This window comes from Penaeus chinensis, chromosome 6, assembly GCF_019202785.1.
Source record: "Penaeus chinensis breed Huanghai No. 1 chromosome 6, ASM1920278v2, whole genome shotgun sequence".
NCBI lineage: Eukaryota > Metazoa > Arthropoda > Malacostraca > Decapoda > Penaeidae > Penaeus > Penaeus chinensis.
In genome coordinates, this window is record NC_061824.1 from 23,534,154 (window position 1) to 23,546,653 (window position 12,500).

A 12,500-nucleotide genomic window follows, 5' to 3' on the forward strand; every position below is an offset into this window, starting at 1 on the left:
ATTACTTAACCACTAGCATTGCACAGGGAGTTCCGGCCAACTTACGTCGCCGTTCACGGTATTGGCGATTTAGTTGCTGCCGATGGTATTTCTGGCCGTGGTTCTCGTTGCTTCCCCCAGTGGGGTGGAAGAAAGGTTAATGTGTACTTTATTCATTCTTTTAAAAGGTTAGATTATAGGCAATAGGTTTGTTTCTCTTTCCTCTTCTTTCTTTCTCTTTTGTTTATGTATCATGGAAATTATGAACCAAGATATACTGATTATAATGTACTTATATTTAAGTAAACATACAAATGGATCCACACATACCTGCTTACTATCCTAATGTATAACCTGTACATACATATTCATATGTGTGTTTGTGTGTTGTTGTTTTTTTTTTGTGTGTGTGTGCTTGTGTGGGTGTGTGTTTGTGTGTGTGTGTGTGTGTGTTTGTGTGTTTGTGTGTGTGTGTGTGTGTGACTGAATTTAATTATAAAGGAAATGGTAAACAATGAAAAATCAACTCTTTATTGTGTAACGCCATCATTACCTGTTATCCATAACTGATAATATTTTTGCAATCCCTAATAAATCACAACTATGACCACTGACTACACTAATAAATACTTATAATATAATACAATAATGATAGTGGCAATACATATTTTAGATATATTCTTTAAATATATGAATTATATGAATTATTAAAAAGTAGCATTATAATCATTGTAACTGTCTTTCAGCCTGTCCCCCTTATAAGTGGGAGAAACTGAGCTCCTACAATATACAATTATATATGAATGTTTAGTAACACGAAATACGGCTGTACTGAAACAGGGAACAAAATATTCGGTGAATGTAATTTCTATTAAAACTAGTTTTGCTGAGATCATGAGATCCTCTCATTGTTCCTGATGGCATGTTTACAACTTCGGTCAACATAAAAGTGGCATAGTTTGCTTCAAGACTGGGAAAACCCCCCTGAAATCCTAATAAGTCCTTGTTGGGGAACTACCACTTCCCCGAACCTCTTTTGTATATCGGCCTTGCGTCTTCGGTGCCTGGCGCTCATTTGCCCCCGGTCCCCCTGCCTCCTTTCTAAAGCATTCTGCATCCGCCATCGTTAGCATTTTTATCGTTATAAATTAAAGTAGTACGGTATCAGTAAAAGTGTCTTCAATATCATCTTATCACATTATTTCTATTATCTTCATTATTATTATTGCGATTTTTACGTCTAGTTTTTTAGCAAAAATTATTATAACTATTGTAAATATAACTATTCGTATTAAGAATGCTGATGATCATGATAATGATAATTGTGCAGTTAAGGAATGATAAGTTTTTTTTAGCAATACAGACAACAATTGTTAAAACTGAAATAAATCATTATCTTCAATCTAACGAAAACGATATCATTCTTATACTAATTAGATGAGTGCTACCAACAACAGTTAATAATGAATGTGCTATCACTTTCATCATTGTAACCAAACTCACAAATTTCAGTGCAAGGAAACTTTTATTCATTGTACTGAGGCTGAGCATGTCCAGCAAAAAATAGCACCAGGTCACCAGGATCATGTTATCACTATGGCTTCAATGACACCCCACCCCCGTATGCCCTACACGGCAGACGTACGAGTCACCTTGACCTTCGTCTGACCGCCCCGGGCCGTGACAACCAGGAAGTGTTAGCCCCTTCTCCCTCTCTTCTTGTTCCTCCTCTCCTACACCCTCTCTCCCTCCTCTTGTTCCTCGTACCCTCCTCTTGCGACTTTGCCTTGTCTTTTTTTTTCTTAGCTGTCTTCTCCTTATTCTTATTCTTATAATTATTGTTACAATCATTACTATCAATATTAGTATTATTATCTTTATTTTTGTTGCTGCTGCTGTTGTCATTGCGGTTATTATTGTCATCTATTATTTGCTCTCAAGTTGCTCTTCCTTTTCAATCTCGTGTTCCTCACCCTCTACTCCACCCGGTTTTGTTCTTCCTTTTCTCTATCCTCTATCTGTCATTCCTCTTGTTATCTTCCCCTTCCTCCTCTACCATATCTGTCGTCGCTGAAAATTACCACTTTAGATAATAAACATGCATACACACAAGTAGAGAATTTGGGAAATGCTACACTGGTTATTAAAACTATGGAAATTCCAGGAGATATGGTAAGATTATCTTTATCAGCTGTAGAGTAGTCTATTTAAGATAGAAAAATCGGCAATCCAGACTAAGAGAATCTAAATATGTCCGGACAAGCAGATATAAAAGCTAGTAGGTGAAGAGTGGGTACTATACATTCTCACAATGGAAAATCGTTGGCTCTACGAACAAAAGATTTGCAACTGTACAGGTGAAATTTACATGGAATACGAATCCAAAATTCCTGGACAAGGGCCAGTGAAAAGACTTCGTGGAAGATGATGAAAAGCTCCATACTTTCTCTCTATAAAAGGACTTTGATTCTGCGAACTAAAGATTTCTTACTACTACACAGGCGACATATTTCTCAAAGAGAAATATGTGTATCCTTTAGTTCATACGTCATCACGTATATGCAAATACATGTTCGCCGTACATACTACATGAAACTAAATCGATATGTAGGCATATACATACACATACTGCCTGTGTGTTTGTTAAGTGGTAAATGTATGGTCGCAAGAATAAACAGATTTTGTAGGTCACAATATCCCCTTCAACCTTTACTTCTTCCATCAACGACCGATGACCGAACAGATTCTATGGAGAAGTCGTTTTAGACATGTGATTTGTGGCTGTGCTCCAGGATGTTATATCAACGGGGCCATCAACTCCTCACATACAGTATCTCCTCCGTCCCTTATTTACATATACACGAACACTGGGCTTTTTAAACGTCAGGTCGAGTGAGCGGACGAGGCGAGCCTAAGTTGGCGGGTGGCAGGGCACGCTGGAATGTGTTACGACAATTCCGCCTTCCTATAGGCCGCGATTTTTTTCAGAAGGGAGGTGTCGGGAGTTACATAATGAGACTAAACCCGTAGCGACCGTGAAGCCACTGGGTAACGTGACGTGAACGTGGTTAGTACAATGATTAGTTTTTATTTCATACATTTCAGTAATAGTTACTTTTAATACTCAAAATCGATTAACTATAACGTAGACTTTTTTGCACATTCCTACAGGGTAATACTTAGCTGGCATTTATGAAAGACACTGTATAATAGTGTGTCACCGTTTTACATATAACATTTCGCTACTTGGATGAACGTTTCACTGACATATATTTTCATAAATATACCCAATGAAAGAAAAATTTACCACCTTATGGCATTTAAGTCTTGAAGATAAACGGTTCAGCAGATGTCGAATTGCCCTTGTGTGCACCTGTCTAGGTTAGGCAGGTTAGGGCCCGAAGCACATAAGAAGGTAAACGGTTACTTTTTTATAAGTCCTGATAATGCCCGCCAGCTTTCTCTCTCCCTCTCTCCCTCTCTCCTTCTCTCCCTCTCTCCTTCTCTCACTCTCTCCCTCTCTCCTTCTCTCCCACTCTCCCTCCCTCCCTCCGTCACCCCCACTCTCTCTCTCTCTCTCTCTCTCTCTCTCTCTCTCTCTCTCTCTCTCTCTCTCTCTCTCTCTCTCTCTCTCTCTCTCTCTCTCTTTCTCTCTCTCTCTCTCTTTTTATCTCTTCTTCCTTAAATATCCCTCCCTATCTCTTCCTCACTTCCCGCTCTCTCTTTCTCTCACTCCCCCGCTCTCTCTCCCTCACTTCCCGCTCTCTCTGTGTGCTGTGTGGTGCAGCGGTAGCGGTTTCGTCTAGCAATCTTGCTGACCTGCGTTCAAATCCCTCGGCGCCAGTGGATGGTACCCCGGCCATTCCTTGCAGGGGATAACTTTAAAGCAAAATAAGACAGACAGTATGTCACACCAAGAATATCAATTGCAACAAATGGAATCAAACTAAACCTTAAAAAAAAAAAAAAAAAAAAAAACCCTAAACCTCTCCCACTTACTCTCCCGCTCTCTCCCCCACTCTCCAGCTCTCTATCCCTCTCACTCTCCCTCTCTCTCTCCTTCTCACTCTCCCTCAATCTCCCAATCTCTCTCCCTCTCACTCTCACGCCTCCTCTCCCTCTCACCCTCTCACTCTCACGCCTCCTCTCCCCCCTCTCCCTCTCACTCTCACGCCTCCTCTCCCTCTCTCCCTCTCACTCTCACGCCTCCTCTCCCTCTTTCCCTCTCACTCTCCCGCCTTCTCTCCCTCACACTCTCACTTTCACTCTCAAGCTCTCTCCCGCTCTCTCTCCCTTTCACTCTCCCGCTCTCTCTCCCTCTCACTCTCCCGCTCTCTCTCCCTCTCACTCTCCCGCTCTCTCTACCTCTCACTCTCCCGCTCTCCCTCCCTCCCACTCTCCCGCTCTCTCTCCCTCTCTCTCCCGCTCTCTCTCCCTCTCACTCTCCCTCAATCTCCCACTCTCTCTCCCTCTCCCTCTCCCGCCTTTTCTCCCTCTCTCCCTCTCACTTTCCCGCCTGCTCTCCCCTTCACTCTCACTCTCATTCTCTCTCCCACTCTCTCTCCTTTTCACTCTCCCGGTCTCTCTCCCTCTCACTCTCCCGCTCTCTCTCCCTCTCACTCTCCCGCTCTCTCTCACTCTCACTCTTCCGCTCTCTCTCACTCTCACTCTCCTGCTCTCTCTCCCTCTCTCTCTCTCTCTCTCTCTCTCTCTCTCTCTCTCTCTCTCTCTCTCTCTCTCTCTCTCTCTCTCTCTCTCTTTCTCTCCTGCTTCCTTTACTCTCTATTTCTCTCTATTTCCTACTCTCTCTCTCTCTCTCCCTCTCTCTCCCTCTCTCTCTCTTTCCCTCTCTCTCTCTCTCCCTCTCTCTCTCTCCCTCTCTCTCTCTCCCCTCTCTCTCTCTCTCCTCTCTCTCTCTCTCTCTCTCTCTTTCTCCTCCCTCTCCTCTCTCTTTTCTCCTCTCTCTCTCTCTCTCACTCTCTCTCTCTCCTCATCTCTCTCTCTCTCTCTCTCATCTCCCCTTTCTCTCTCCCTCTCTTCCTCTCCTCTTCCCTCTCTCTTCCTCTCTTTTCCCCTCTTCCTCTCTCCTCTCTTCCTCTCTTCCTCTTTTCCCTCCCTTCCTCCCTTCCTCCTTTTCTCTCTCTCTTCCTCCCCTTCCCTCTCTTTCCTCTCCCTTTTCCTCTCTCTCCCTCTCCCCTCCTCTCCTCCCTCTTCTTTCCTCCCCTCTCGTTCCTCTCCCTCCCTCTCTCTCTTTTCCTCTCTCTCTCTCTCTCTCTCACACTTCTCTCTCTCTCTCCTCCCTCTCTCTCTTCCTCTCTCTCCCTTCCTCTCACTCTCTCTCTCTCTCTTCCCCTCTCTCCCTCTCTTTCTTTCCCCTCTCTCTCTCTCTCTCTCCTCTCTCTTCTCTCTCTCTCTTTCTTTCCTCTCTCTCCCTCTCTCTCCTCTCTTCCTCTCTCTCCGTCTCCTCTCTCTCCCTCTCTCTCCCTCTCTCTCTTCCTCCCTCTCCCTCTCCCCTCCTCCCTCCTCTCTCCCTCTCTTCTTCTCCCCCTTCTCCCTCCTCCCTCCCCCTCCCCTTTCCCCTCCTCTCCTCTTATTTCCTCTTTCTCTCTTCCCTCTCTCTTCCTCTCTCTCTTCCTCTCTCTCCCCTCTCTCCTCTCCTCTCCCTCTCCCCCCTCCCTCTCTCTCTCCCTCTCTCTCTCTATCCCCTATCCTGTCTCTCTTTTCCTCTCTTTCTCATCCTCTCTCTCTCCCTCTCCTTCCTCTCTCTCTCCTCTCTCTCTCTCTCTCTCCTCTCTCCTCCCTCTCTCCCTTCCTCTCTCTTCCTCTCTCCCTCTCTCTCCTCTCCTCCCTCTCTCCCCCCCTCCTATCTCCCCCCCCTCTCCCTCTCCCCCTCTCTTTCCCACTCTCCCTCCCTCCTCTCCACTCCCTCCTCTCTTCACTCCTATCTTCCTATTCCCTTCCTCTCTCTCCTCTCTCTCTCATCTTCCTCTCTCTCCCTCTCTCCTCCTCTCTCTCTCCTCTCTCTCTCTCCTCTCTCCTCCCCTCTTTTCTCCCCCTTTTCTCCCCCTTTTCTTCCTCCCTTTCTCTAACCCCTCTCTCCTCTCCCCCTTCCTCCCTCCCCCTTTTTCCCTCCCCTCTCTCTCCCCCTCTCTCTTTCACCTCTCCTCCCCTCTCTCTCACCCCCTCCTCTCTCTCTCCCCTTTTCCCTCTCCCCTCTCATCCCCTCTCCCCTCTCCTCTCTCTCTCTCTCTCCTCTCTCTCTCCTCCCTTTCTCTCTCCTCCCTCCTCTATCTCCCTCTCTCCTCTCTCCCTCTCCCCCTTCTTCCCCCCCTCCCTCTCCCCCCTCCCCCCCTCCTTTTCCCCCTCTCTCTCCCCCCTCTCCTCTCCCCTCCTCTCCCCTCTCTTTTCTCTCCCTCCCCCTCCTCCCTCTTCCCTCCCCTCCCCTTTCCCTCTTTTCCTCTTCTCTCTCCTCTCCCCTCTCTTCTCTCTCTTCTCTCTTCTCTCTTCTCTCTTTTCTCTCCTCTCTCCTCTCTCCCCTCTCCTCTCTCTTCCTCTCTTCTTTCTTCTATCTCTTCTATCTCCTCTCTCTCTCTCTCTCTCTCTCTCTCCTCTCTCATCTCTCTCTCCTCTCTCTCTCTCCTCTCTCTCTCTCTCTCTCTCTCTCTCTCGCTCTCTCTCTCTCCTCTCTCTCTCTCTCTCTCCTCCTCTCCTCTCTCTCTCTCTCTCTCTCTCTCTCTCTTCAGCCATTAATTTATTCCTCCTTTCTCTTATTCTCTCATTCTCCATTTTTCCTTGGTTGCTGTTGTTGGTCTGTTGATCAAAATGCATTGAGCATAACACATTTTACTTTGTACTTAAAGTGGTTACATACATATATATAAGTATATATGTGCGTGTGCGTGTGCGTGTGCGTGTGTGTGTGCGTGTGCGTGTGCGTGTGCGTGTGCGTGTGCGTGTGCGTGTGCGTGTGTGTGTGTGTATGTGTGTGTGTGTGTGTGTGTGTGTGTGTGTGTGTGTGTGTGCGTGTGCGTGTGCGTGTGCGTGTGCGTGTGCGTGTGTGTGTGTGCGTTTTATAATTATAATTCTCATTTTCGCATACTCAATGCTATACACCTTGCATAATGCCATCTAGTAGTGCAATTCTAGCCCTATCCGAATGATGTATGATGAATGCTATACTCCATTTCAGAGCTTATTTCTCCGCATTCTCGCGTGGGTTAATTTAAATGGCCGTGGATCTTCCCTTCGAGATGGTATCGTCTGCCTCTCTGCCAGCAACGGGTCCATAACGTTTCTTCGCGGTGCTGCGGTCGAGACCTGCGAGGCTCAGCAAACGCCGTCATTTTTTACCGTGGGGAAGCGTTGGGTGAACGGAGAGGAGGCTGGGAAAGGTTAGTGTATGGAAGAAAGAGGAACTGAACAAATGGAAAGGAGAGATACAGACTTCAGGATGAACAGGACGAAAAAGAGAAGGTGAAAATGAGATTATGAGTAAGGAATGAAAATGACATGGGTAAGAAACGGAGGGAAGAGAAGATAAATAGGAAGGACAGGGCAGATAGCGAAACAAAAGGGGGTTTTGCGGGACAGGCATAACAATTTCCATATCATGAATATGATTTTCAAAAGAATAGACTCATCCTCATTAGAGAGAATACCTTGTTGAACCGTCGGTAGTTTTCTTTCCTACCTTTCAGAATCCCATTCCAGAGGAATGAGGGGAGTGATTTGTTATCTCATTCATTCACTTGTTATTCAGTGCTACCACCGCAATAACGATAATCACCAATAACATTAGTACTACTATAACTGTGCACATAAATATCTCTTCGTACGTGTGTTCGCATGTATGTTGAATTATATATATATATATATATATATATATATATATATATATATATATATATATATATATATATTTAGATAGATAGATATACATATTATATAATATATATATATATATATATATATATATATATATATATATATTGTGTGTGTATGTATATATGTATAATGTATGTGCGTGAGTGTTCTTATTGATGTACCTATTATCTTATAACTTGTAAGCTCAATTATAATCAAGCGCTCCTGGTGCTGAAATTCGGAACAAAATGGATGAGACTGCTGCCCAATGCGAAGGAGCATAGTGACAGAAGGGCCTGCAGAAGCACACACCTGTTTTTCCGCAAAGGTAGACCGCCGACCTCCGGGAAGGTTACTCTCGCTAGAGTGACACTTGACCACAGCGTACGCTCTTTTCAGCTTATTCTTTAAAAGGAATTTCGAACTGAAGATTAGATTATGTAGGTCCACAGAATAGAGTGTGGGTAGAACCGGGCGTGGGCGTTTGCATGCTTGAATAGGTGTGCGCAGGTGTGCATGTGTGGTGAGCGGGGCGCAGAAACCGGAGAGGGCTGACCAGCCTTGGGCTTTGCAGCGATCCTGACCCTGAACTTGACACACAACGATGGAATGTGGCGTCCAAGAGTAGGGCCAAAGCCTTCCCTTACTTTTCAGGTTAAAGCGAGATACGGTATGCTCGTACGCCCAATGACTCTCTCTTCCCTCCCCCTTTTCTTTTCAATATACTTTTTCTCATTCTCCTCTTTTTCTCCCACTCTCAATTTATTTTTCCCTTTTTCTCGCCCCCCCCCCCCCCCCACACACACACCTTTAAAGCCATTGGATTTAGAAGGCTTTCATCTAAATCTGAAACTGCCGACAACTTTCACTTCAAAGTATGATAGTGTGAATACTTTCCAGTCTAGTGTGATAATTCAAAATTTGGGTGGAAAAACACCCGTAGTAAAATTATTTTCCCAATAAAATATTTTCACCTCGTCTGAAACTGTATAGTATATTATTTTATTTTTTGTTATCATTCTTATGATTATTTTCTTCTGTAATTATCATTTCAGAGAATTAATGGATTATCGCTGATATCACAATAACATATTTTTTCTATTACTTGTTAATATCATTTTTTTTTTTTAATCATTACTGTAATTTTCTCGTTATGTCTTCTACTAATACCATCATTATTAACATTACTAATACTAACATCATCATTGTCATCGTCAGTATCATCATCATCATTAAGTTTATCATTATCATTACTTTACAATGTAGCGATCTATTATCGTTGTAACTGTTATCGGCAAACTGCATAATATCTATGATTATATTCTTTTATGTTACATTTTCCGTGCACGATAGAATCATATACCTTACTATTCACTATTTTTACATATGACTTACAAGTAATCTTAATTCTGTTCATACTGTGTAACCCTCTATCCATCCGATGACATTTGTGCATTTAAGAATCTATGGACTCAACCCAAACCTGTACAGTAACTCAGCTAAGAGCACTCATAGTTAGGTTAGTTGTTAGGTTAGGTTAGACTCAACCAACTGTCTGTTCCTGATTCTGTGTACTTAAATTTGGCTATGGAGCTCACCGCGTAGTTCTAATTCCTTGGCCCATCTCTTGAACATTCTTTTAAAAATTGCACTTTTGCAACCTAAGTGTTTCCGGGCTTGTGATTGAAAAGGCTTTCATAAGTGAAGTCAAAGTAGCCTCTCTGACCTGTTGGGCAATTTCGGAAGAGTCAGAAGTGTCAATACGAAGATAACATTATGGCTCCTAAACATAATTTCCACTTGGTTAAAAAAAAAAAAAAAAAAAAAAAAAGTGGGCCCGAAGACAAATTTCACCGAACTGATCATGAATACAAAGACACGAAAAAAACACAATTAAATGTTTTCCTGTAAGTGTTAATGAATATTGTGAGATAGAAGTTCTGATGAAAACGGGAGGGGAAAGATATGTTCTCGATTTATTCGCATACTCCAGTCTTTTTATCACCATCAGTTATCAATATCATTATCATTACTATTATCAGCATTACCATCATTGTCACTATCATTATTATCATTATTGTCATCATTATCATTATTGCCACTGTCATTATTATGATAATGGTTATCATCACTATTACAATTATTATCCTCATATTGAAAATAACATTAACAAATATTATAAACTGCAAAGTTTGAAGAATATTAACAAAACAAAACCGCCATAATTGTGCAATAATAATGATACCGGTAAATTACCAATGACTATCGAGAATTTTGCGTGAAAACAATAAGTTTTTGGAAGCGTACGTGATAAGCATTTATAATTATATTATATATAATAATGGTGGTAGATTCTAAGGAAGTAATAGTATTTCTGATTATTTGATAACAATCAAATGCATAATTACATTAAAACTAGCTATAATGTAAGTTGGTACTAATAATTACACTAATATAACTCTCCATACACAAATACTTGTCAACTGCATAAGCAGACCTCGTTCGTTGGAGAAAAACATACTCAGACATTATCTTCCTCTTCACTTGTGATGTAATATCACATACTGTACAAAATAAATGAGAAACATTTACATACCTACTACAGTCGTAGATATAATAACAATAGCGATGATAAAGATAATAATAACAGAAAATTGTATTATAAAAAATACGAATTAATAATTGATAATACAAGGGCGGTGATATATTATCAACGTTAATTACATCAAATATAGTTACGAAGACAATCGTAAGAATAACTACAGCAGTACTATCAGTGCTTTGTTATATGATTGTAATGATTACAATTAATGATAATGATTATGATAGCAGGACATAAATATGATAATAGCATATTTGTCCTGTTATATAACAATTATAATAAAGTTATAAAGCCATACTTGCACTGCCAATGAAGCAAACAAATTAACATGCACTACTATTCTTTTGTAAATAAAATGTACAATAAATATAAAATAGGTATTATCAGTGTAGGTATCAAATGTGATAGCAAATGATACAAACATCGCAACAGCAGCAGTTACCAATAAAAGCTATGGTAATAATTGTTGTTTTTGTTGGATAATGCTCCCACAAAAACAACAATTATTACCATAGCTTCATTAGTTGGTAACGTAATTGTGGAGTAAATTTTCGTTACTGTCATAATAATAAGAACGGTAAAATTAGAGCACTATTTTTAGAAACTTATTTTTGCTGGTCAGAGTCATTTGAAGCTAGACAGTTTGGTTCTGTTATATATGTACAGTCTAAAAAACGATTGTTCGTTTATACTTCAAGGAGACTTTCCAGTCATCACTTGAAGTGGTTTTCTTAATGAATAATGAATATAATGAGCACTCGCATACCCTAAAGCACCGGGAGAAAGCATGGAGTGGACCATGTTAAGCGTTGCAGGATGTGTACACTGGCCGCGCTGAAGTGCACATGTGAAGGACGGACGAGCCTCTTGGACATAACTGAAGGGTCGTAAGATGTCCGAAGGCAGAAGTAGGATAATGAGTTTAATTACATGCTGCCCCTGTCAGAACCAACATCTGTAGCCGTTACTAGGATTCCTAGATGAGCATTACATTCGGTCTGATGTCTTTTCAAAACTACCATTTTTTAATAGAAATGTCGGTCTAGATAATAGTATTTTTCGTATTATCTCAGTAAATTTTCTGAAACGTGTTACTTAAAATACATGATAAATCTCCGCTGCTAGAAATTCCCAGTTATGTGGACGAAGTTCTCGACCTGCTCGACTGGTTCCTGAAGCCTCCAGTCTTAGTTCTTTTCACGGTCACACGTGTTGGCCAGGGCGAGGCAGTAGGCTGCCTTGATAACGCTGCCATAAAAAGGCTACGTATCTCCTTTTGTGACCAGTAACACTCGGAGGTGTTCTCTCAAGGTGACACCCCGTGACCCACACTCTTCAGCCCCAACCCGACCTCCGCCGGCTGTCCAACTCTCTCGGCGACCCGTCCTCTTTCATACTCTCCACACAACCATCCCTCTCTCTTCACTCGCTCGGGTACCTTTCTTCGTCACCCACACATCTACTCTTATTTCTCGTCTTACATGATGCATTATGACTTGCTTCGCCAAAACTTATATAAAAATTTGGCATGTTTCTCGAGTTCAGAGTACCTTTACGCAATTTACATCTACTCACCCTCTCCCTAACTCTCTCCCTCTCTCTCCTTCTATCTCTCTCTCTCTCTCTCTCTCTCTCTCTCTCTCTCTCTCTCTCTCTCTCTCTCTCTCTCTCTCTCTCTCTCTCTCTCTCTCTCTCTCCTTTCTTTCCCTTTTCCTTTCTCTCTCTTTTCCTTTCTCTCTCTTTTCCTTACTCTCTCTTTTCCTTACTCTCTCTTTTCCTTACTCTCTCTTTTCCTTTCTCTCTCTCTTTCCTTACTCTCTCTCTTTACTTACTCTCTCTCTTTCCTTACTCTCTCTCTTTTCTTTCTTTCTCTCTCTCTTTCCTTTCTTTCTCTCTCTCTTTCCTTTCTTTCTCCTTCTCTTTCCTTTATTTCTCTCTCTTTCCATTCCCTCTCTTACCTTTCGCTCTCTTTTCTTTTCCACTCTTTCCTTTTGCTCTCTCTTTCCTTTCACTCTTTCCTTTCTCGCCCTCTTTCCTTTCGTTCTCTCTTTCCTTT

At 42.1% G+C, this 12,500-nt stretch overlaps 1 protein-coding gene across 3 annotated transcripts in view; it reads left to right on the forward strand.

Annotated features, from left to right (window-relative positions):
* Positions 1-12,500, forward strand: part of LOC125026412 (cholesterol 7-desaturase nvd-like) — a 95,895-nt gene that overhangs the window by 46,101 nt on the left and 37,294 nt on the right. Inside the window, exon 2 of one of the 3 annotated variants that reach the window (XM_047614850.1) lies at positions 7,169-7,370. The exons of the other annotated variants lie outside the window; for them this stretch is intronic. The gene's annotated coding sequence lies outside the window, so the exon portion shown is untranslated. The remainder of the gene's footprint in view (positions 1-7,168; positions 7,371-12,500) is intronic. 3 annotated transcript variants of the gene reach the window in all.